The sequence below is a fragment of the Notolabrus celidotus genome, chromosome 18 (assembly GCF_009762535.1).
Source record: "Notolabrus celidotus isolate fNotCel1 chromosome 18, fNotCel1.pri, whole genome shotgun sequence".
Taxonomy (NCBI): Eukaryota; Metazoa; Chordata; class Actinopteri; order Labriformes; family Labridae; genus Notolabrus; species Notolabrus celidotus.
In genome coordinates, this window is record NC_048289.1 from 5,387,218 (window position 1) to 5,413,348 (window position 26,131).

Below are 26,131 nucleotides of genomic sequence, written 5' to 3' on the forward strand. Positions count from 1 at the left end.
CGTAAAAATACCAGATATGGTATTATTCTAAAGCATGTGGTATTGAATTGTATTGAAATATCGAACATTTTGACAACCTTACTCTGAAAAATAACCAATATGTGACATAGACTAATGTAAGATGTGTGATTGTGATAGAGGGGCCATGACAAACTATTTGACAGCCCTACATTGGACTTCCACCAGATCCGTCTCTGGTCTGTGTCCGATCAGCTGCGGTCCGGCTCCGTGCTCTCTCATCTTTCCTACGGTAATCACTGAATCAAGAATGCTCCTCCTCCTCTCCTCATCCATGTTGTCTTTCTGGTCCTCTGAAAACCTCTGAGCTGTTGACTCCAGGCCTGGCTCCGCTCATCATGACGGTTTGTTGTTGTAGTTCAGTGAAATACGATCTGGTGATAACACAGAGTGTTTTATTCTGAAATTAACCGGATGTTTTCATTTTGTTTTGGTGCCTGACTTCCTGTCCTGCTCCATCTGCTCTGTTGAGATTGATGCATCATGCTCTGGCATCCAGCAAAAATAGACGTCTTGCGTATCTGATCCATTGCGTCCTGGCGTGCCGGATCAGAGATACATCCGGAATGCAACGGAGCGGATCCAGTGGGTGTTGACACATTGACTAGAATAGAAACCTATCAGATCTGGTGCAGTGACGGATCAGAGATGGACTGGACATGGATCTGGTGGAATTTGGCTGTAAGAAGAGGCAGCCTTAGCCAGCATAGATTTTCCTAAGACTTAATATTAACTTTGATACTGAATGTGCAGGCTGGAGTGTGTAAAGAGGATAGGTGTTCTGGGACAGACAGTTGTAAGACTCTATCACCTCACAGATATACATACACAGTAATGGGCTGGTATGGGAGTAATTCAGAGCTACCAGAGTTTATTAATTTGGCTGAGTAATGAATTGGTGATCCAAGATGTGTTTTCACAGTGAACCACAGACTTTCTACAAGGATTTAAAACATCTAAAATGCAAAGATGCACCTGTGTTACTTCCCTGTATCAGGCACGAGTATCTCCCCCTGCTGTGCTGAGGTTTCATGGACTTCTCTAGCCACAGGAAAAGAGTCTCAAAGCTTAAAGAACCATGATGGTGGTTTTGCATGTTTGAGCCAATTAACTACAAATTATGTGGACTACATTACTGCTGGCCATTCTTCAAAGCTAAGCACGAGTTTGTATGATTGATTTCCTTCCTTCCAGGCAGACATTGGTTTCAGTTCATTTCAGTGCGATATGGAAATCAACATGCAGAAACTTGAAGTTCACTTGGGAAAGTAATCCATCACAGTGAACAAAGTTACAGTTCACTGTCCCTGCTGGTGCAGTCTAGGACATCCTGACATCCATGGTTTGACAGAGGGTTGCCAGAAAGCATTGCTTTCATCAACTATCTTGTTGATGGATTATCTATGTGCAGCAAGTATCATCTCTAAAAGTTCATTTTTACTCTCTGCGGGAAGCTGAATGGCAACTGATCTCTGCGTCTGAAGAGCAGGAAATCAAACTACATTTCTATGTTCATTCATCAAAAGAGGATTGGCCTAAATGTTAAGTTTAAAAACTTCATAATTCTGCTTTTTCACACTTTAAGGCAATATTGTTGGCCATTTTTTTTTATCACTGACAACAAAACTCTCCTATACTCTTATTTTGAGTTCAACAGCTAATATATGGGAGCGGAGGGTCGTCACTACAGTAAAGTCAGATGGGTCAAGAAACAGGAGCAGGCAGAGAGGACAGATGCACTCTAATCAGATCGTCAACTGGTTCCACAGACTGCTTAATGGTCTGAGTGTTCTAAACACAGACTATATAAATAATGGACGTAGTCTCTGTGACGTCACCCATCTGTTTCTGAAGCGTTGTTTTGAAGCCAGTCGGCGGCGGCAGCCATATTGGAAATGTTGAACTCAACATAACTTCTGTCGAGCTAGTTTGATATAAAGCGGTGGGCTTTGAGCCTCCTCACCAACAGCTACAGTGTTCCCGCCTGCCGATAAAGTCAGCTGTGCCTCTCAGAATGGAAAACTCGTCATCTTAATATCTTCAAAATTGCTGCGTTATGAAAAATTCACCCCCAGGGCCCTGTTGGCCTAGCGGTCTAAGCGCCCCATTAACAGAGGCTATAGCCCTCGTCACAGAGGTCGCAGGCTCCATTCCAGCCGCAACCATTTGCTGCATGTCCTCCCTAACTCTGTACCTCCCAGATTTCCCTTTCTCTCTCCAACTGTCCTGTCCATTAAAGGCGAAAATGCCCAAAAAATATAACTTTACAACGAAAAATTCACCCCCCTACAGTATGTGCCGATCGAGAAATGAGATATCCAGATGACACTCGTTTTTTTTGTACCAGGCTGTAAACATGTTTATTTCTGCTGTAAAGATCAGCTTTTTGAATTTGTGTGTACATGTATGTTATTTCCGGTACTTCCAGAGTCAGCCTCAAGTGGACACTAGAGAAACTGCAGTTTTTAACACTTCCGCATTGGCTTCAATTCTCGCGGCCGGAGGTTGCAGCTTGGTTCTAAAGCAAATATTTTAGGGCTATTGATGTTAACGTGTTACCCCCATACCTACATTAAAGCTGGGGTTGGTAATCAGATTTAGATACACTTTTTGTCATACTGGTTAAAATGATCTTTATGTCCTGATGGCAATCATTACATGATGTGTTCCTAAAAAAGAGTGAAAAAAACTGCTATCTACAGCCGGAGTAAACCTGGGAAAACACTAACCAATCACAGTTTTTTGGCTCCCCAAATTTTAAACCAATCAAATCCCGTCCAGCCGTTCTGCCCTCCTCCTGTGCGTACATTTCCTCGGCGTGTCTCCTGCCTCTACTTCCCCTGACTCTATTTACTGCCCCTCTCGCTCGTCCTCAGGCCTGTCCCCTCTGACCTGATGAGGTGCTTTGCTCAGGACTGTAGTCCGGATCAGAGTCTAAAAAGCTCTCACCAACAAGCAGAATAATTAATGAGGTTCAGTAATTCCTACAGAAAATATATATTTATTGTAGCGTCCGTCCAGACGCTGTAGTGATGACGAGCCGATTCGTGAACACGTTGATCTTTAATAACCAGTCACTGTCGGCCGTGATCACGCCAACCAACAAAGCAACAATCAATGTTTGAATGAATGAAAAACTTCTCCTCTCCTCTCTCCCACTCGCACACTCTACACCTCTCCTGATGCCTTCACTGACCGTCAACACTGTAGGAATTAAGAACATCTACACTGAACACGTTTAACAAACAGTAGAGCTGTTACAGTATTATATGTGTTATAACTTTTCTCCTGATATCGTGTCACCGGTACAACTGGATAATGCTAGCATGATAGTTGTGAGTGCTAACAGCAGCCATGTTTGTTTGTGTTTTTAACTTTCACTATTATAATGTTTTGGTGAGGACCGGTTTTGAATCAGTCACGATCATATGGTCGAGAATCAGCGGCGCTCGTGCATGTGAGCGGGGGGGGCGTCGTTTTGGAGGAGCTCCGAGGGAGGAGGGGAGGGGTTAGACGGAGTCCTGAGGAAAAGCTACATTCAAATTCATGCTGGTTTTCCGAGACTACCAACCCTAACTTTAAGATCTGAAATTAACCTCTCGCCAGCTGTGCAGAGGAAACATTGTACAGTTGTGGACTTGTATATCAGCTTGTCTTTAGGCTGCTGTGCTATCATCACCCTTCTGCCTCTACACTGCCCTGTCTGTTCATGTGCATGCTGCACCTTACTGCTTCCATATCATCAGAATTTTTTAGGGTACCCACAGCCGATGCACTAATCAGACAGATGGAGCATGTGGCATCAATCATGAGCATGTGTAGGCGCAGTTAAAAGCAAGTATATATCTGATCTTAAAAGGCAGGTAAGGTCGCCGCAAAGGCAGCTGGGAGTGGTTAGAGGAAAGTGATCAAAATCAAATTCATCCCTCATAAATCATCCCTCTTGAAAAGATTCATGATCTCCTTTTATTCAAACACACAGTCTTTGTTTCTGTTCATCACTGAGGTGGTTCAGTGCCTGAATTCAACCACACAAAGGAAAGTCACCAAACCCTCTTTAAAAGTTTTCACACCTTATCTGGCACCAGGCACTGAGAGGTGTGTGACAGGTGAGAGAGCTTTAAGGGTTTTTTTCGACCGGAGGAACTTTTCCACGGATCTACGTACATTTCGACCAGTGGACCCAGGGTCTAAATTTAGTTCAGGGGTAATTAATCTCCCCCCTAAAAAGTCCCTGCTCGGGTGGTAGTACTTTTCAAAGGTCCCGGGACTTTCGGGGGGCAGGGCCTACAATGCTGAACGTGTCTGATTGGTAGATTACCTGCAGTGTTTTTATTCCGCCCACCGTCCACAATAACATCACACACATCTGTGATTCACTTGATTTCTCTTTCTTTCATTAGTTTTTATTTGTTCTATCTTTTTTGTATGTGTGTGTACTTTTCAAAAGAAGAAACTGTGATTCTCTTGATTTAGCAGCTTGTAACAGTAGTCTTCTCTCAGCTCACCCGAATGCATCTCCCCCGGTGTTACGGTTTTAAAAGTGACCCTGTAAACTGGAGACCTTCAGCTGAACGTGTCAGTGTTTGTGGAGTTCACACAGCTGTTGAAACACAGAGGGAGTTCCTGGGAATGCAAACTAGTTTAGTTTTTATTAAGATTTCAAAATATCCTCATCAGATATTTAATGATTGCCTAAAGATGTTTATGAGGGATGCATCCGGCTGAAAGTCTCCAGTTAACAGGGTCGCTGTTTAAACTAAAACACCGGCTGATCTCTACCACAGCTTTTTGAGTTGAAAAGGATTTTAAAGCCGTGTTGAAACGTCTTTGCTACTCGCACTTATCTCCTCTCACTTGTTGATTCAGTGAATCCATCTGTGATGAAATGTAACACCATCTAAAACAGCACCAGCTGAGTCTCTTCATGCTAACAGGCTAACTGTTGTGTTGCTCATATGATACCTGCCTGTCCGTCTGCTTCTATGGTGTCATCTGTGATGAATGGCATTCGTCTTTGTTTTACTGCCCTCTACTGGTCTGGTGGTGTAGTGCATTTACATTTTGGTTTCTCCATACATCACTGGCCTGATTTGCACAATCTACCCGGGACTTCAGCCAGAGGTCGAAACGCAGACAAGAACAGGGGCACAGGGACCTTTTAGTTCCGGGGAAAGTAGTTCTAGGGGTTAAAAGACCCTGGAACTTTTGGTCGAAATGCAGCTTTAGATGAAGTTGAGTGATGAAGTTTGAAAAACTGAAACTACAGAGAGTGGGAGGATTGGAGGAGAGCAAACAGAAGAGACCGAAGTGAGGGACGATACTAATTAGCAGCTCCTTTCAAAAGCGTAATTAACAACAAAGACCAAAGCAAATAACATGTGCAGCAAATCCCATTCAATGAGCCCATCATCACATCCCAACAACATCCTGTGAAGATGTTTACTCTGATGCAGCGTCCACTAAATCAACTTTACCTCGTGTGTGTATACTGTGCTTCCTCTCTCTGTCGAGGACAAATAACACGCTCAGTCCTCTCCGTCCATAGGGACCTGCTGTATGAAATACAAACACATGCTCATGTATGTACACACTTACTCCGAGGCCCCTGGGAGTTTGAGTTTGTTCAGTGTGATGAGATCTGCAGTGTGCTCTTTTTTGATTATCTACCTGTTTGTTGTTTCAGAATCTGTTGCTGTGGCTTTGCTCCTCAGGTCATTGGATGTAAAACCTGAGGGACACAAACACACACACACACACACACACACACACACATGCGCATGGTAGAATTTGTACGGCAGCAGTAGTTGCAGTTGAAATAAGGACAGTCCCACTGATCTGTCCCTGCAGCATCTTGTGTATTTTTTCCTAAGCTCACTTCCCTTTCCTCTGTACCGCCTCTGTGGTCCACAGTTACCATGGAAACGCAGTTTGGCATGATATGTTTAACCAGAGAGAGTTGCATCTCAAGTATTTTTCTCTCCTCTCCCCTGTTATTGAGGGAGAAATATTTTAATTGCCCAGGTTTAAGGGAGAGCAGAGTAGAGAGCGAGCGGCTGCCAGCCGGTGCTGTAGCTGTCTGTATCTGTTTAGTGGAAATTGTTTTGCCATGAAACACCATCTGTTTGGCCTGCTGGCTGGCTCCGCACTGATCTGACTATCTATAGACTCCACTTCAGTTTCAAGTGTAGCTGCCGGTAGAGCTACACACAACTTCTGGAGAACAAACAGTGTTTTAATCCCAACAAACTGAGGAGACTTTATTTGTTCCAGGTAGCGTTTGAGCGCTGTGTTTTTATATTCTGTTTTATTCAATCGACTTTAATTTCTTACTCATCCAGAGACTTCCTGTTGAATCTCAGGGGGGTAGAGAGCCAAAATAAACCCCCATAACTTGGTTCATGTGCTGATATGTTCAGTGCAGCTGGAAAAGCACAGACAGTCACTTAGCTTAACTTACTGGCTCCAAACAGGACCTGGATCCGATCAATCCATCTCCAGCTAGGGGTGTCTGATCTGTGTCCAATGCCTGATCAGGACAAAAGACTATAGAAATAATGGATGTAGTATCCATGACGTCAACCATCTGTTTCTGAAGCCAATCATCAGAGGGAGCCATATTGGATATGGCTCCCTCTGATGAGCCAGCTAGTGTATAGTAAAGAGGTGGGCTTACAGCCTCCTCACTAACAGCTACAGTGTTCCCGCCTGTCAATCAAGTCAGTCATCTCCTTAAATGGGCAAAACTTGTAATCTTAATATCTTCTGAATTGTTGCATTATAAAAAAAAATCACCTCCCGTACAGTGTGTGCTAATCCAGAAATGAAGCCGTTTTTTGAACCAGGCTGTAAACATGTTTATTTCTGCTGTAAAGATCGTCTTCTTTGAATGGGTGTGTATGTGGTTTCCGGTGTTTCTGCAGCCAGCCTCAAGTGGATGCTCGATGAACTGCAGTTTATAACACTTCTGCATGGGCTTCTGATTTTGAGACCGGAGACTGTTCAGGACTGACTGGTGAACAACACAGGGCCTCAGTCTGACCTTATTAAAATGTGGAGCCTGTATCTCAGGGTTAATAGTTATAGTTCAGATTCACTGTTGAGTGAGGTCAGGGTCAGAGACAACCCAGGGAGCATTTTCTGATGAGTGTGTGTTAAAAAAGTCTGAAAACGGATGTTCAGCTGTCTAGTGAGCCCTCTCCAGCCTTTTTCCTGTTTGTTTTAATCATTTAATCTGCATTACAACCTCACAAGTCTGTGCTTATAACAGCACTTGAGTGAGACATAAGAGCTCTGCTGTGTTCTTCACAGTGCAGCGTCACTCGTGTTCAGCTTTGACACTTTTCAAAAACGTGTTGCACATTTAGTTTACCTACAGACAGGGTAATTGCATTAAAGTCAACGGAGGGAAATGTGTGAAATGTATGTTAAGAGCAGGGGACATCAAACATTCATGAACTGCATGTTTTGCAGTGCTTCTTGAGTCTCTCACAACACACACATACACACACATTGAGGGAACACCATCATATAGAGCAGGGGTTCCCAAAGTGTGGGTCGGGACTCCCTTAGGGGTTGCAAGACACAAATGGGGGGTCGTGAGATGTCTTCCAGAATATATTTTTTAAAGTTATCTAAAAATACTTATAATTATATATTTTTGTTTATTTATCTGGTTTTCTTATATTTATCTTCATTTTTGTTTGTACTATTTATTATTATTATTATTATTATTATTATTATTATTATTATTATTATTATTATTATTATTATTATTATTATCATTACTATAATTATTATTGTTGTATTTTTTGTTTTTATCTATTTTTTCTTCTCTTTGTTGGTTTTGCATTACATACATAATTTGTTAACTTGTGGTGAACAAAGAAATACTGAAAAAAAAGCAATAAAAAAAGTTCAATGACAACAGTTTTCTAAAAAATAGTAAATTTTACTCATTTATAGTAAAAAATGTCTTCAAAATTAGTAGCTTAACTTGAAATAAAACCTTGAAATTAGAAAACATAATGAGTTTTCAGCCTTTCTTTGTTGCCAGATGACTCCTAAGTTTGGGGTTCATGAACAGTTAATTATCAAAAGCATCATTAGCAGCAGGTTAATTCATAACAGCACAGGAAACACAGACACATGCTCATATAGGTAGGGTCATTTTCTGCAGACCAGCTAAATGAAGTCACATTAAATCACTTTGAGGGACAGTTGGGGTTGCGAGTCTTTGGTTCCATTATTTTGGGGGTCGCAGCCTGCAGAATTTTGGGAACCCCTGGTATAGAGTCTCTTCTTCCAGCTGTTGCACACTGTTTTCAGTCTGTTAAAGTGTTTTCTCCAAATAGAGTTTATTTCTAAATATGTCCTTTTATTTCCACAGGCTTTCATACCTGAAGACACATCCAGACACCTCGTCTACTTCGCCATCATCAAATCGTAAGTCTGAAACATTTCTTCTCTTCCTCTTCTTCATCCTCTCTCTAATCTCAGTTCCAATGCTTGGAAACACTCCCTGCTCCTGACTGTAGCCTGGCTCTACAGGTCTCTGTCGCAGCTCTCACATCACGCCGCTGTAATCAAAGTAATTGCGCTTTAATTGTGGTACAACTGCTGTAAATGATGAGGCGCCTGTTCATCAGTGGCGGTGAATAACTTCCTCGCAGCACAAAGCTATTGTGATGTGTCGAAACATGCTGTAACTCTGCTTCTATTGGATGCTGCTGTCAGACGTTGTATGGCCTCCAGGGGTCTGAAGAAGATACAGAGCCGGCTCTCTTTATGACACCCTTGAGTCTCAAAGGATCAGGACGGGGATTTCTTTCACAGCTCGGTCTCCTTAAATGTTCAGACTCATTTCAATCCCAGAGGAAAACAGCACTTTTTAATCCTCATAAAGAGAAACATTTGTTGATGAATGGATTCATTTGGGAGTTTTTTGTATAATTATTATTATTCATTCTCTGCTGTTGTTGTTTGTTTTAATGGAACAGCCACATGTTTCCATCATGGCACATATTTAGGTTTCCTTTTTTAAAGTTTGGTAAGACTGTTCGTCATTTTAAATATTGGAGAAGTCACACAGTTTGACAGTTTGTTAAACAATCCCTTATCTGAAGTGCTTGAGTAACCAAGGCACATACACATCCCCCAATCCTGAACATAATTAAGACCTACGTTATGTTTCCTCCTAACTGTGGAGAGCAAAAACCTTCATTAGGAATCTAACATACGGGTGGACACGGGTGGTTTTTCAGTGCCTTGGCCCTTTACATTTGTGGACTTGTGTCAGTCCCCTGAATTCTCTCCACGACTGAGTGACCTGATGGCACAGGCTTCTGTCTGCAGTGAAATAATCACTGGATGGACTGTTGCTTCAAAACTCACAGGATTTTCTCTTTGAAGAAAAACACCCAGAGACATCTCAGGCATTGTTCTAGAGGAAGAAATTTCTTGCAGGACAACTTTTGAATAGACTGCAAAATGTCTGATAGAGAGAGCAGCTTAAAGATATAATGAACCCTTTTCTTGAGTCAGCTGTGTTTGGTTTTGCCTTCAATATGTGAGGCACCAATCAAACTATGTCACATCACCAAGACACATCTTGCAAATATTCATCTTTCAACAAATGTCATCAAACCCAAAAGACCTCAAAGTCAGAACATCAAGGGTACCACAGCTCAGTCATCACCTTCTCCAGGAGACTCAGTGTAGATTGTCTTTAGTGCAGCTAACAGCTACCTGTGAACGATCTGTATCCATCAAGCTTTATTTATAAAGCACCTTTCATACAAATCAAACGCAACCCAAAGTGCTTTACATCGAGTGAAAACAAGAAAGAAGCAGAAATAAAATAATGGCAAGACATATTAAAAAACAAAAATGGATTTTAGAATAGAGACTAATGCACACCAACAACAATCAAAACAATTAGTATCACCGCACAGAGTTTTTTTTTGGCGTCATGGTGAGATGGTCCCTCTCCATCTAAGTGTGTTAGGTCTCTCTCTCCTTCTCTTTCCCTGCCCCTTTGTATATCCTTATGCAATCTTTCTTTTACTTTCTCTTATTTTTTTTTGGCCCACTTAGGTGTGCACGCCCTCTTCTACAGAACATGATATTAGCTGTCAATAAAAGATAGGCCAGAGTTCTAAGAGGGATGGTGATGGTCGCATGCACACAGTCACAAGCACAGAAGAAAAATGTTTTCTTTCTTTTCTTTTGCTGCAAGAATAAATTGCATTAATATTTGACAGTTTGTGACAAACATGACACAAACCAGAAATATATATGCAGACAAGAGTAAAAAAAAACCAACAATAAATTATGTGTAATTACAATAAGTTAATGCATCAAATTAATGTTAAGAATATTAATAGTTAAAATAAATACATTTAAAAAGGGTAAGGATAAGAGTTGAAAATAAAATTAAGGCTAAAATTGTCAATAAAACTGAGTAAATACATTTAAAAATGAATAAAGTAATGAAAAAATAAATAGAAATAAAATAAGATAAACAGTTAAAACTAATAGAATAATAAAGCATCATTTAAATCAAGATAACAGTAAAAAGTAAGTAATACAATTGTTAAAGCCAGACTGAATAGATATGTTTTTAGTTTACATTTGAGTGTCTCAATATCTCTATCAGCTCCCATCAGATCCTCTGGCAGGCTGTTGTCTCGGAGCGTTGTGGTTAAAAGCAGCGTCACCAAATGTTTCTGTTCTCCTCTGAGGAACAGCTAAAAGAGAGGAGCCAGAGGACCTGAGAGGCCTTCCTGGTTCAGTCACTAAAAGCATCTCTGATATGTAGTCTGGTTCAAGGCCATGCAGCGCCTTAAAAATAGTGAAATAATTTAAAATCAACACAAAAAGAAACGCCCTGTACACAGCTAAGGACAGACTGCAGCTTTCAGATTATAGTGGTAGATTGACCATTAATGGCAAATGATATGTTGGCCTGAAATGGTTTACTACAACCAAATGATATGATGATAAGATCTGATACAAGAGAATACAATGTTATATAGAGGATGTGATGTTACACAAAACAATACAAGACGATACAACCAAATACAATATCAGCCTTTCAGGACACTCAAGGTCTCCTTACAAATGTAACAATAACAAAAACAAACTTAAAGGTGACATATCATGCAAAATGGACTTTTAATGGTACCTGAAATATGTGTCCCTGGCATGTCTACAAACCCCCCGAAGATGTAAAAAATCCATTCTGCCCCTGTTCTGATTTCTCCACCTTTCTGTAAATGTGTGTGAAACGAGCCGTTTCAGACTTCAGTGTTTTTGTTACGTCACAACAATATCCGGTCTGTCACGGAGTCAGAGCTCGGAGCTTGTTCAGCCCATAGACTGTATAAAATACAACTCAACTCCTCCTCTGTTTATCATTACCTGCACACGTGTGTGCTAACAAGGAGCTTAGGAGGGAGGCATGCTAGTTGTAGGCTGTCTTAATAAACACAAAGGTCGGTTTTACTCCCCACGTCTGCAGATTTGAAGATCTAGTGGATGATTTTTATTTATCATGGATAAGTGCTAGCGCTAATTAGCATAGCCACATAGCTACATGTTCATAGCTGTAGCTGTAGCTGTGTACCAAGACACATGTCGACATGCTGACAAATAAAACAACAAGAAACACTAAATCTGTGAGCAATCCTTCAGAAAGGTCCTGCTACAGGCGCCTCTCTGTCAGGATCAGATTCTGGATCAGATTCAGAGGGTTCAAATAACGCAGGTCTGTGAGCAGCTGTGTATATTCAGCCAACATGTAAACATTAGATCAATGTGCTGGAGAGCCGAGGCCACATCCACTTCATGAGGGGGTGTGGTCAGAGAGCTCATTCTCATTTAAAGGTACAGACACAGAAAACAGCCTGTTCTGAGGTTTTTCAGGCATGCCAAAATCTGATTTCAAAGTGTTTTTTTGAGCATAAACTTTAAAGACATGTTTTGGGGACCTCTTAGACCAATATATTTTGATGAAAAAGAGCGGAATATGTCTCCTTTAATATAAAAAAGCATTTGATAAAACAAACAATGTACAATATGAAAAGAACATAATGAATGGAAAGGTGAATTGCAATAAAAAATAAGTACATGTGGGGAGTTTACAGGAAATACGTAGATCTAAAAAGATGGGTTTTGAGGTGGGATTTAAAATTTGGAAGAGAGTCTGAGTTACGGCTGAATGCTATAGATCTCATGGTGATTAAGCGAGCATGAGGTACAGTGATGAGCATGGAGGAGGAGTATCTGAGAGTGCGGGTAGGTGTGTATGTTTGAAGGAGATCAGAGAGGTATGGAGGTGAAAGGTTATGGAGAGCTTTGAATGTGAGCAGAAGGATCTTGAAGTGTATGCTGTATTTGACAGGCAGCCAATGAAGTTGTTGGAGGACTGTGGTGATGTGTTCGATGGAAGAGGTTCTGGTTATGATCTGGGCAGCTGAATTCTGGACCAGTTGAAGTTTGTGGGGATGACCGAAGAGGAGAGAGTTGCAATAATCAATACAGGGGGATACGATATAGGATGCATTATTATTGTCCATTAGTAAAATGAATCTGCACACATTTAATGGCCTCCACAGGAATACATAAAAATCAGCGGATGTTGATTTGTGTTGGTAGCCACATCAAGAATTAAAAGCTGTTTGTTAACCTCCATCATTTTTAATAAATGACACAACAATGCTCTGCAGAACCAGCCTGATCATTTTCTCCGTTACAAAAGCAAATCACTTGAGTTTTTTGTGCTGCAACTCGACAGCTGAGGGACGTCTGAAAATACATTTAGGACCTGTTGTTACATCAGAGGTCTGAGTACAAAAGACATCAGCGATACGAGACTTTGAAAGCGATCCAGGCAGGTCTGAAACTGACAACCGGCTCAACTCCTAGTTAGAGAAAGCTGCCCGAGAGAAAGTGATGCCATAAGAATGGGGATTATGTCTTCACTGCCCCCTCATTCTCCCTGTCATACCCCTTGGATGATGTGGAGCTAATGTTGTCTGTTTGAGTGGAGGGCTGAGTCAGAGCTGATGAGACTCTCACATTTTGAAAAGGCTGAAGAGTATTTTGTTTAAAAGGCAGGAAATCCTCTTCATAATTGGCCGTGACTCAGTCTATGGCTCTTTCTGAAAAAGGATGGTATTTATCCAACAGCTTTCTTGGTTAGGCTTCCCCGCTGCAGCCCACAAGGTTCACCTAAGTCTACCTTTGTGAAGAACAATTGAAGTGTTTGCTTTTAAGTCTACTCTCAATATTTTTCAAGTTTCCCTTTTGGTCGTGCAGTAACATCCAGATAAAATAAATGAACTTTTCCCTGTGAGGTTTTTTTTCTGTGTGACGAAGCCGCTGGCCTTGACAGTTCCACAGCTCTCAGAGTAATTTATTTTCCAACACGCTGCATGTTTTTAAATATTTTTTTTATTATTTGACTCACCTTGAAATAAATAGCCTTTCCTTCATTAGTGAGAATGAAACCTGTACGCTTCTATTGAACATAGCCCGAGGTCACTGCACTCAGATGAACCAAACCCTATTAATTTGAGGTATGCAAGGTGGAGGGAGAGGTGTGAACTAGGTGTGTGTGTGTGTGTGTGTGTGTGTGTGTGTGTGTGTGTGTGTGTGTGTGTGTGTGTGTGTGTGTGTGTGTGTGTGTGTGTGTGTGTGTGTGTGTGTGTGTGTGTGTGTGTGTGTGTGTGTGTGAGGTTTCATATATGTACTGCAGGCGCCTATTATTCATTCTCTTAGTATTAATTTTACTTTCTAAGCCAATTTTCTCTTGCAATCACACACACACACTCACACACACACAGACAGATGCACACATGTGGATCTGAATTATTTTACAGCTGATTGACGGCTAATGAAAATGCTTGGCAGCACCTTGATTATAAAAGACATGTATCAGGGGTTAAGCTACATTTGCCAATGGCCCCGTCATTGTAACCACGGGCTCAGTAACATAACTTCCACCTGACTGACAGAGGAGTGAAATACTCAGAGAATTATCACTATTATGCACTTTCTGCTTGTCCTTCATTGTCAGCAGGTTCGTGTAATGGTTGGGTTAGCCCTGCGTTGGGATTAGCATAGTTATCATACGCAGCATTCATGTTGTCACGAGTCAGTTACTGTTGCCTCTGATTTCCTGATTCATGTAGCTACACATGAACAAAACTACCTTCTCTCTTTTACTCAGCTTGTTTGTCTCCAGCGGTATAGTACTGGAGCACACATCTGATGCCCGAACATGTATGCACCATAGACTGTATAAGATATGGACATAGTATCCGTGACGTCACCCATCTGTTTCTGAAGCACTGTTTTGAGGCCAATCATCGGTGGCAGCCATATTGCTGCTGTCGAGCCAGTATGGCGTAAAAAGGCGGAGCTTGAGCCTCCTAGCTAACAGCTACAGTGTTCCCGCAGTCAGCTGTGCCTCTCATTGGCAGACTCGTAATCTCAAGATCTTCAGTACCCCCGTCACAGTGAGAGCTGATCGAGAAATGAGCTATCCAGACTACACTTGTCTTTAGTACCAGGCTGTAAACATGTTTATTTCTGCTGTAAAGATCGTCTTTTTCCCATTCATGTGTATGTGACTTCCGGTACTTCCGGAGCCAGCCTCAAGCGGATCCTCGATGAACTGCAGCTTTTAACACTCATATTTTTAGACCCGAGGTTGCCGCTTGATATGTACATGCACGGTTAACATGTGGCTCCTTGAAAATAGTGTAACCACCGCTCCTACTGTGACAAGTCTTCATAATATCAGCCAACTGTAAAACACATGATCAAAGCTTTAAGACTAGTTTAATCAAGTTGAGCCTCTCAGCATGAAGTTGATGTCAAAGATATGAAAACATGAGCGACGCAGCACCTGAAGGAACTCTTAAATGTTGACTGATAGCCAGTGGTGGACAGTAACAAAGTAAATTTACTTGAGTACTATACTTAAGTACATTTTTTGAGTATCTGTACTTTACTTGAGTATCATTGAACTTATTACTTTTATTACATTTGAAAGACAAATATCATACTTTGACTCCTCTACATTTCTATCAGTGCTCTAGTTACTCACTACTTTTGCTTTGAAGTCAGCTGATGCATTTTTCACACTGCACTGTGATTAGCTGCACCTGCATGCTTAGCTCTTAGATGCAAGCTCAAACTAATTTTAGTATGTTTCAGTGAAATGTGTAGCACAGAAGCACAGTGGTGTTGTAACTTTCTATCGCACCACAGCAGGAGGGAGGTTATATATATTTTGTTGGACTGTAGGGGCAACAAGATTTCTGTCTGAACGCTGTCAGCCTTTCTTGAACCATGTTTTTTTTTTTTGTATTTCCTTTGTTTTTAAAGTGATATTTTACATACGCAGTTTTGGCTTGGTTGGCTAATTTTGTGACTCGGGTACCTTCCTTTTTCATCCCCTTCAGTCAAATAGAAATCTCTTCTCAGAAGAGTAAACATGAAATCTGAGAGTCTGTAGGTATCTCATTAATCTTCCATTCAGTCTACAAGAATCCACAGTACGGTTCAGTCCACAGAGAAGTCTCTCCCTTCTCCTCTCCTCTGTTGCTGTGTGTGTGTGTGTGTGTGTGTGTGTGTGTGTGTGTGTGTGTGTGTGTGTGTGTGTGTGTGTGTGTGTGTGTGTGTGTGTGTGTGTGTGTGTGTGTGTGTGTGTGTGTGTGTGTGTGTGTGTGTGTGTGTGTGTGCTGTCACTGATCATCCCTCTCTGTTTGTGTATTTAGAGGATGTTCTTTGGTGTTCCTGCTCGACCACACTATCCATCTTCCTCTCTATCCACAGACAGAGGAGGCCGGCTCACTTCTCCAAATGAGAAAGTAAAAGGCTTCCCTCCAACTTCCAGCCGCTAAAGATCAACTGTAAATCAGGCTAATGTAATCCATCCTAGTGTGTGTGTGCGTGTGCGTGTGCGTGTGTGTGTTTGGCCTGTCTGTGTGAGCATGTGTGTATTGTCTCTGTGAATGGGAGATGAGGCTGTATTATTTTGCAGCAGCTCTCTTTCGGTAAACGCTCCCACAGCGAGCGCCCATCGGAGCGTGGCGGTGAATATATACTGCATACATTAGGAGGCCCTGCTCTTTTTGGGCGGAGATGACATGAGTCTAAAAGGCAGAGGTTGGTGGGGTTTGGGGTGCTCCTTCAGAGTGCAACAGGGAGTCAGCCAGAGAAGACATTTAGAAGACTGTACTGAGATAAAAACAAGTTCAAACGGACTTAGATTTTTTTTGTTCTTGTACTTGTGCTCCAACAGACAAAGTGTAAGTCAGCATCATACCGCGCAAGGGTTGCAACATGAGACAAATAAAGGAACGACAGACAGATAACCTGAGAGACAGGGACGATCAATCAGAGAGAGGTTAAACAAAAAGCGATAAAACACCCAGACAAGAAGTCAGCGGAGTGGGGTTCAGGGCATGTGGGGGCTGTGTGAGTGTGTGTGCATGTACAACATGATGCAACTCAGTGCAAAACTCCAACATGCAACAGTTTTAGCTGGTCCTGTTAAGTGGCAGAGCAGAAACAGATGATATTATCTATTTACAGGTGGGAGGAACACACACACTCTAAACACACACCCCGTGCAGAGAGTCACTGTGTGCTGTTTCATATAGAAGCTGAATAAGAGAGGTGTGGTATGAGTAAAGAGGTGTAAACTGTTTCAATTCCTCATTCACTCTCTCACTCTCCCCTCTTGAGTAATAAAGATCTCGATGTAGGTTAAACACACTTCTACCAACCATGTGCCCCTGTTTGTACACTGCAGTGTTCAGATAACACTGAATAAGTTCCTGTAAAGTTCCATGAGATGTTCAGGGTGAGCTGCGAGTGTGAGAACATTTTCGTCTGGCAGGCCCTTGTGAAGTTTTGGGGTGGAAATGAAAAGTAACAATGTCAACATAATGTCATAATAATGTCCTTCCACACCGCTCTGTAGATCTTGTGAACTTTACATTGTGCCTATTGTAGTTTTATCGTGTTTGCATCATGTATTGCTTCCTGAGACCACCATCCAGGGGACAGGGACATGTGTGGAGTTTCAGGGCAGGCTGTCCTGGAATTTTATTGAACTTTTCAGCAGTGCATAAGTGAAAAGACCTCATCACTAAACTGCACTCAATCAATCAATCAATCAATCAATCAATCAATCAATCAATCAATCAATCAATCAATCAATCAATCAATCAATCAATCAATCAATCAATCAACCAACCAGACTTTATTTACAAAGCGTTTTTCAAACAATGACATTGTAACACAAAGCTTGTTTGTTTACGTCACTGATGTACGCCGTAGTTGGGTGTGCGTTATAATAACAGTAACAACTAGTATCTCCTCCCACCAGATTGTTTTGCTTAGTGACTAGATGCAACTTTATTTAGTTCAATCATTTTTTCCTCACACATATCTTCAACATACTGAAATGTATAATACAATAAAAACCCGCCCAACTCTTGGAAAACTAGCCCAAGTTATGTCCACTTGCCCAAGCCCATTTTAACATGCACAATCCAACCCAAAACTGCTGAAAACCGCCCAATCTGGCAACACTGATCCTGCTCACTCAAACGGTCACTCACTGTGCATATCTGAATCAAGATTTGCACATTTGAAACATTTTCTTAATGATTATGATTCTTTTTTGTGCAGTTGCACCACATCAGTGAAGTTTCCTGATGACGTTGTGATGTCTGTATGGAGTATCCTCTAAGGACAATCTGATAGGCTTGAACAGCAGTGATCATATTCACAGGCATGTGCCATAATTACCTTTAAAGGGCAGAGATGGAGCTCCACCTCGTTAATTGGAGCATAATGTTTTAAATTGGATGTAACATTTAGACACGGGTGAAGTGTGATGAATAAAATCAGTAGGCATTAAAGGAGCATTGACTGAAATTATTGGAATACTAATTACTTAATCAATGTTGAAATGATCAATCCAGATGTCATCTGAGCACCTGAGTGATTCTTGTTTTGCGTGATTTAACATTCGAATGATTTTATTGTGCTTGGTGGAACATGCGATTTAACAGGTGTTAATGATACCTTTGAGTGATTTAATAACATGGGCATATCCAACAAAACAGGACTCCATTCACAAAACAGTACCACTAGCATTAACTACACTGGCGCGTTGGGTATGAGGAAGGCGGGGGCCACTAGTTGTTCCGCGTTCCACCCTTTAAACTGAGGGCCATCATCATCCTGTCCAATCCTTGGTGGTCACCTGCAGCACATGTTGGGAAGTAAAAAAAAAGAGAGCACACACAGAGGAGGACGGCACCACACCAGGTAGAGAGGCAAGATAGATTAGTTCATATAACCCACAGTCATAACAGTGATGCACATGTTTCTTTTTGTTTTTATTTTGCATAGAAAGAAACATCACGTGAAGAATTTGGGGGATTTTTTTAATCTATTGCATTGTTTGACAATTTAAAGCTTGAGACTATTCTAAAAAAGACAAAGATATGCTTTTAATTGCACTAAAAAGAAAAACAAACTTCTTGAAATGGAGGAAAAAAAATATTTCTTCAACAATTGTTCTCAAAATGAAACATTTTCTTCCCTTTATTTCTCCCTCTCATGTCCAGTTTTAGGCTGTATTACTGTATATAATATTTGGCACACATAGCTCAAAAACAGATGAAAGAACTGTCTCTGGTGTAATTTTGGAACTAAACAAATGGATGGTTTATTCACACACACAGACTCCAAGTAGTCTAACAGTGTTTGTTTTGGCAGATATTTCATCTTTAATCTCTTTAGATGACTGTTTAGTCATGTGTGTCCTCGATAGTTTTATTCTCATAGTAAATAAAAAGTCTTATTTTTGTCATTACTTTCAGTAGAAATATTTTCTCTCTCTAAACTAATCCACCTGGCCGATCAGAAACTGGCAAGAAGATTGTACCAAGAGTTTAAATATGTAAAGACACATTTCACTCTCATGAAACTTTGAGAAATATTCAGAAGCTGGATAATCGAGGTTTGACTCTGCCTTGATTCAGTGCTGCTGTGCTGCCTCCTGTGATTTAAATACACGTGTGTGTGTGTGTGTGTGTGTGTGTGTGTGTGTGTGTGTGTGTGTGTGTGTGTGTGTGTGTGTGTTCATAATGAGAGGGGCTGTATTGCATTGTTACGATGGATCCTAACTCTTTGGGATGGGACATGATTTTCGAATACTTGAATATTCGTTCACTGATTGAAAATAGAAGAGTTAATGTGAATATTATCTCATTTTAAAGTTTTTTTTTTTTTTTTTTCCCCTGTGCCTGTTTGTAACCATAGACTATAAATAATGGACGTAGTTTCCATGATGTCACTCATTTGTTTCTGAAGCGCTATTCTGAAGCCAATCTGAAGATCTGCTTTTTGAATTGATGTGTATGTGGTTTCCGGTACTTCTGGAGCCAGCCTCAAGCGGATCCTCGATGAACTGCAGTTTTTAGCACTTCCGCATTGACTTCATATCTTTAGACCGGAGGTTGCTGCTTAGCTTGCCGTCGTCTTGTCCTCATCGTGATCAAATAAAGGTAGTTGACAAACATTTAATAGTTTTGTCAATGAAGTGAGTAGAAATATAGGTTACCTACATGTTCTCTACCGCTGTAGAAGAACAGGGGACAAAGTAAAACTCGAAAAAACCCTGGGGCGAGGTCTTCCCTATGAGAGGAACTCAAGGGTTAAACATATTTATTTTCCACAACACACAATCCCATCTATAACCTCAACCTCAGTCCACACAGAGCAGATTAGTTTGAACAGAGCTGCATGGAGGAGGATAGTGGAGCTGTCCGTGGTGCTGAAGTCTTCAGCTGCTCTGCCTGTACATTTATCATCTTCTCATTTCTCCATGAGAACACAATTGCAGGTTTATATACCTGCTTACATCTCATATCTGCTCGGAGACACTAGAGGCCCCTGCTCAGACCCGTCAGTTTGCATACTTCTATTAACACTAACTAAAGAGGTAGAGCAGGCAGCACACACACTCAGCACACACTGGAGTAATGTTTGAAATCAAAGAGGCTGACAGACGAGCGTGGGGAGATCTCCTGCGACGGGAAAACAGGACTTTGTTGTGTTCAGCAGAAAACCTCCACAGGGGAATTGGAGATAAACTGGGGAATAAAACTTCCAGCATATGGTCATGATGAGCCAGGGGATCGTATGGTGAGGATTGAGGAAGGATGCCATGAAGGATAGGATCTCAGCTGGAACTGCTCGAGCCATACGTGAGTTTGAGAATGAAGAAAAGAGCGTTACTGTTTGACTTTGGTCTTACACAATATTTAGAATACTGCAGCAAGTGTGGTCGACGTTTTGTCAGCAAATGTGTTAATGCAGGGCCACATGGGGGAGCAGGCTGCTCTCCGGAGTGTATGTCACGTTGTAATTAGGCCATTGGGATGACACACCCACACACACAAAACAAACACCGTCTCTCTCTGTTAAACACAAAACGCAGCAGAAACACAGTATTTTCTTCTTCCTCTCAACACATAAGACATACACGTGTTTCTGTGTGACTACATTTAACACACACTCCAGAATCCCTGCCCCAGGCAAAGTCACAGGCTGTCCCACGTTATCAGAGGCGATTAGAGGCCCTATCAGCCCACCAACAGTGGCAGCAGGCACTCCAACACACCTATCACCGCCTCCAAACACACGCAAACAGAGACATACAGCAGCAGCAGCATATGTGAGACACAGTTTCCCACATCAGAGTCCCACTCAGTTCCTGTTTGACTTGATAAATAAATAAACTGTGCCAAAGTAATGTAGCTTCTTCTCCACTTCCTCCTCCTCTTCCCTCTGTTCTCTGCTGCCTTTGTTCAGTAAGTCAGTGTGGTGGGACTCCATAATCAGTCCTCTGATGTGGGTGTGTGTGTTTGTGTGTGTGTGTGTGTTGCTCCGTCAGTGATATGATCCAGGCTGTATGTCTCTGTAGGTCACAGTCGACACTCAGACAAGGTCAGGCCGTCACTGCTGATGGAAACTATCAGTCTCTGTGACCCCAGGCAGTGAAAAACACTTTATCAATCCTCCCCGTCTCTCTGATAGGATGTCCTTGAAAACTTTGACTTACATCTAAATATTTTCAAACACTTTTAGAATGCATGTGTGTTGCCTGTTTGTCTGATTGCAGGAGTTAAAAGCTGTCACTCACAGCGGTTTCTTGATTGGTTTCTCAGTACCTGCAGATTAAATATTCTATTTCATTTAATTAACTTTTAAAAAATGTAATTAAAATCTGACTCCTCTCCTCATCCATGTTGTCTTTATCGGCCGCTGAAAACCTCTAGCCAGATGACTCAAAGCCCGGCTCTGACAGTTTGTTGTTGTAGTTAAGTAAAATACGATCTGGTGATAACACAGAGTGTTTTATTCTGAAAATTAACCAGATGTTTTCTTTTTGTTTTGGTGCCTGACTTCCTGTCCAGCTCCATCTACCCTGTGCTAATTGATGCGTCGTGCTCCAGCATCTGGCAGAAACAGAAGTCTTGCGTATCTGATCCGTTGCGTTCCAGTGTGCCAGATCAGAGACACAGCCGGATCAGAACGGAGCGGATCCAGTGGAAGTTAACACATTGACTAGAATAGAAACCTATCAAATCCAGTGGCGTGACGGATCTGAGACGGATCTGGTGGAATTTGGACGTTAAGCATCAATGTGTCTATAAATAGCTTTACAAATCACATGTTTTGTTTTTAATATTTGTACCAGAGACTTATTTAGTCTTATTTTAAACTCCTGAACAAAAGGTAAAAAAAAATGAGCTTCTAAACTCTTCCACTTTAATGTATAGTTACATAAACTGGCTGCATCAGTCTCAGCAGATGTGTGTCTAACATGAGTCTGGTCCTGCTGGAGGTTTCTGCCTGTTGAAGGAAGTTTGTCCTTGCAACTGTAACTTGCTAAATGCTGCAAAGTGCTCTGTAATATTTATTATATATCTTTATATTATTATTATTATTATTATTATTATTATTATTATTATTATTATTATTATTATTATTATTATGTCATTACTCGTCATCATTTGTCAAAGAAAGTAGCTTCCTGGTCCACCTGTGCAGGATCATATCTGTGTTCACAAACTACACTGAAATGGTTGCAATAATTATATCCCTTAACACTTGAAAAAGTGCAGGGATTCTATACATTTATATTAGATGTAATTCACATTCATGTTTTCATAATTATGTCCCTATCTGCTGATCTCATTCCCTCCCTAAGAAACTAAAGGAAACACTCGGGCTCTAACACTAGATAGAAAAATTGAGAATATGCGTTCATGCATGTGTTGCATATCTTATCTGCTGATGTGTGCAGGCAGTGTGTGCACAGTTTGCCTGTTCCATATCATGATGATCACATTGAACAGTTTGAACAGTCATTTGCACACATAAAAGCACATTCGATTATTCACGCACATGAAAGAATCTTTTCTTAATTTGCATACCATTTATCTTATCAATGAAAGGACATGTATAGTGTTTCCAGAAGAAGTCTAAATAGTTAAATATTAGAGTTAAGCTGATTGTATGAGATAAAGAAAGGGAACAGAGCAGAGGGAGCAGACAGTCTTTGGTTTGGTGGGGTAGTTTTGGCTTTTCTTAAGCATGGAATGAAAATGAAGTGAAGCTTATGCGTTTCCTTTTAACAGGACTGCCTTGCCTTTGGCTGCATCCTCAACTTCTCTGTTTTTTTCCCTCTTTTTTTATATTTCACGGTTCTTTCTTCAGCCAAGCTCATTGTCTCTGCTCCCCTGAAGCGAGGGATTCTTTTTATGACAAAAAAGGCCGAGTGTGGCTGAGAGGTGAGGCTCTGCTACAGAAACTGAGAAAGGTGTTTCTAATGAAAAGTACCTACACTGAATTAGAAGTGTCGTGATAATGTTCTGTTATGGTTTTAGGAGCTCTGATTCCTCAGCATAGCAGGGTGACATCAGGATTAAAATGCTTCAGTTTAGAAGGTTCAGTGTTTTAGTGTCAGGTTGAGTACTTCAAACATGGCTCTGTATTATTTCTACATACAAGACAGTGAAAGAAAGAAAGGAAACAAGGCAGAAGTCAGGGGAAGATAATAGTCTTAGTTCAAATAACTTCTTTCTTGAGGTAAGGTGTCTCCATCATGATGGTTACATCTTACCAACACAAAGCAAACCTTGATGAAGACTCATACTCACTCCTTTCTGTCAATGAACGCCAGATGTGCATCAGAAGTGAGAATGATTTAAGCCTCTTAGCCATGACAGATCAATAACAAGAGTCGGTTTACTCATGAAAAAAAGGAAAAATGGAAACCAACACTGTGACAAAAGAAAATGTATTGCTGGAAATAAAAGTAAGCAGTGGCAGCCACACTTATTACAAACTTGTCAAATATGACAGCTTTGGCCTACAGCTCCAAAATGTGACACTGTAAGTACCTCTTTATTTTTGTTTCTAGACAGAAGTCCTTTAAGGAAGAATTGTTTTGATGTGTCTTAGTTGTTGTGTGGTAGGTGACTTAAGGCTGGTTTATACTGGTTTATTGCCCCTCCAAAGCAGGATCTACTTGTGTGTCAATGTGTCTGTGCTGCTCTGTAGTGCTCCGGCGAAACAGTTGAGGGCATCTTGGTCTCTGCCATCGCCTTTTCCTGGCCCCGCTACGATATCTGTTTACTTTTTCACAGCGATTCCAAATGTATTATTTTAACTTACAGCTGATACATGTTACTGTTTATCATAAAGCAATGATTACAGAGAAGAATAGAGAGGACATGTCGGACGAGATGAAATACATGGCCGATGTGCCGGGATCCAGGAAGTGCTGTAAAAGCGGGAAATACAATGCCGCAGAGTGGACAAATCACAGGGCTTGCAGTCCACGTTGATTCAGCTACGTGTGTAAGCCTCTGTGGAGGTACAGGGGCTACTCAGACCTATGGCGTAGGCTATGCTGTCGATTCCACGCAGAAGAATAAATCAGGCTTAAGAGTGTCCTCCTGGCATCCTGAGATCTTCCCCTCATCCAGAGCAGTATCATGACGCAAGAAGATGTGAAATCAATGCCTCTTTATCTGTAACAAGCAGAGGAACTTTAGCAGAGGTTTTAGTGTCAGGCGCAGACCCTTTCCTCAAGATAGCAACACGCCACCTTTGCGCCTGACCTCTCTTCATTTTATGACCGACACACCCGTTAGTGCTATGTTCACTTGCTTTTTACACCATGAGGGCGCTGGGCGTAAAAAATGATGATCAATGCAACTTGTACTACAGGCCAATACGCTCTATGCCAGTATATGAGAAAGGGACCGTGGAGTTGAGGTGAGCTTTTTGCCTAGTAGCTACTACACCCACCTGTTCACCAACTCAGACATGCCATTAAGTAAACAGATTTATGTAGAATTATTTGCCTTTGATAAAATCAAAACAGATGTTATAAAATTTGAATTTAACCCCATTCAAACAATAAAATGAGCAACCTATTTCAACATATACCAGGCTGTAATCATATTTAACTTTGCTGTAAAGATGGGATTCCTTGGTTTTGGCCTCCAACCTGAACTGGACACTCAGGAACTCCAGTTCTTTCCCACGTTACACATTCAACAGAGAACAGTGCTGCAGATTTTGACATTATCACTTGGCAATGATTGGTGTTTGGGGCTTTGCTATTTTCCAAAGGAAAGACTCTGAAATGCATTAAGAGAAGGACCAGAGAAAGTGGCCTCTCGCCTCTCGTGGTTCAATCTGTATGCCACAACACCCTGCATATATCGAGTAAAGGGCATCACGCATTTGTATTCTATCAGAGCATATAACAATACTGGTGCGACAAATATCCTTCATAGCCCATCTGGAATGTTTGTGAAAAGTTCATCTGCAGTTGAGTTAACCTCCAGCTCTTATTCAGCTCCTCCATCACAGCTCTGGGAGCAATTTCACAAACAGTGTAGTGCATGTGTTACTTAGCGCTGGTTCATAGTGTCCAATTACTGAGAAGTTAAAAGGAAAAACCAGAGGATGTGTTTTTCATTCATGGAAGCTCAGATTCCTTCTTTGCCAAAAATAAGAGAGAAGACTTTGAGACGGACGAGTGAGAGGTTTAGGGAGAGAAAGGGAGGACGTTATTAGGGGAAGAAGAACCGAAAGAGGAAGAGAACGAAGATGATATGATGTGAATTTCTTGCCAGATGCAGATATAAAACATTACTGCGTTAAATCAGATTGAGGAAGTCCTGAGATTAAATGAATCCCTAACTTCTATTGTGAGAATATAGCATTGCCACCAACCTGGAAGGTCAAAGGTCAGTTGGAGCTGAGGGAGGATGCTTTGGTTGCATTGGATGTTACTGCTTTTTGGCCTTGGTGCCTTATGTTCTAATGAGATGCCCACCTGCAAAAGTTTGGAGGTCATGTTTGATTCAGATGTAAGAGTGAAAAAAGATTCTCCAGTCGTACTATCATCTGCAGGATTAAACCAACGCTCAAACACCTGACCTGGAAAAGGTTACTCATTCAGCTGTCAACTCCCATGGCCTGTTTCCTTCAACAAGTGAAGGGTGGATTCCTTAAATCCCTCACTTTAGGTTTTCCTTTTGTTCCCTGAGTTCAGTCTTTCCTATAGATCTGATTGTCTTGTGAATGCATTCACTTCCCACTGTTGTGCCAGCTGCGTTTCACTCTTTAGTTCCATAATGTGGGGAGTCAGGTGTTATGATACCATTGTACAAGTCTCTTTGTTTTATCTATCCCCTCATCCTTTTCCTTTCACCTCATACCATCTCTCGCTGTACATCCCGTCTCCACACCTCCACCCTCTTCTCTCTCTCCTCACTCTCCCCCTCTCATTTGCTCACTGCCTCCCTGCTGTCAGATACACAGCAGCTGCATTTCGTTATGCTAATGAGGCTAAGCCAGTGGTGCAAGTGTTGACGCTGCAGGATACATTCACAAACACTTAACCCTTTCAAGGAGAAGCAAGGTGTTGAGTGTGCACGCATTCTTTCCTCAAACCACACCCATCATCTGTATATACAATATGAAATAT

General features: G+C 41.3%; 1 protein-coding gene across 1 annotated transcript in view; it reads left to right on the top strand.

Annotated features, from left to right (window-relative positions):
• Positions 1–26,131, top strand: part of rbfox3a (RNA binding fox-1 homolog 3a) — a 626,830-nt gene that overhangs the window by 140,926 nt on the left and 459,773 nt on the right. Inside the window, exon 3 of the mRNA XM_034708818.1 lies at positions 8,408–8,463. The gene's annotated coding sequence lies outside the window, so the exon portion shown is untranslated. The remainder of the gene's footprint in view (positions 1–8,407; positions 8,464–26,131) is intronic.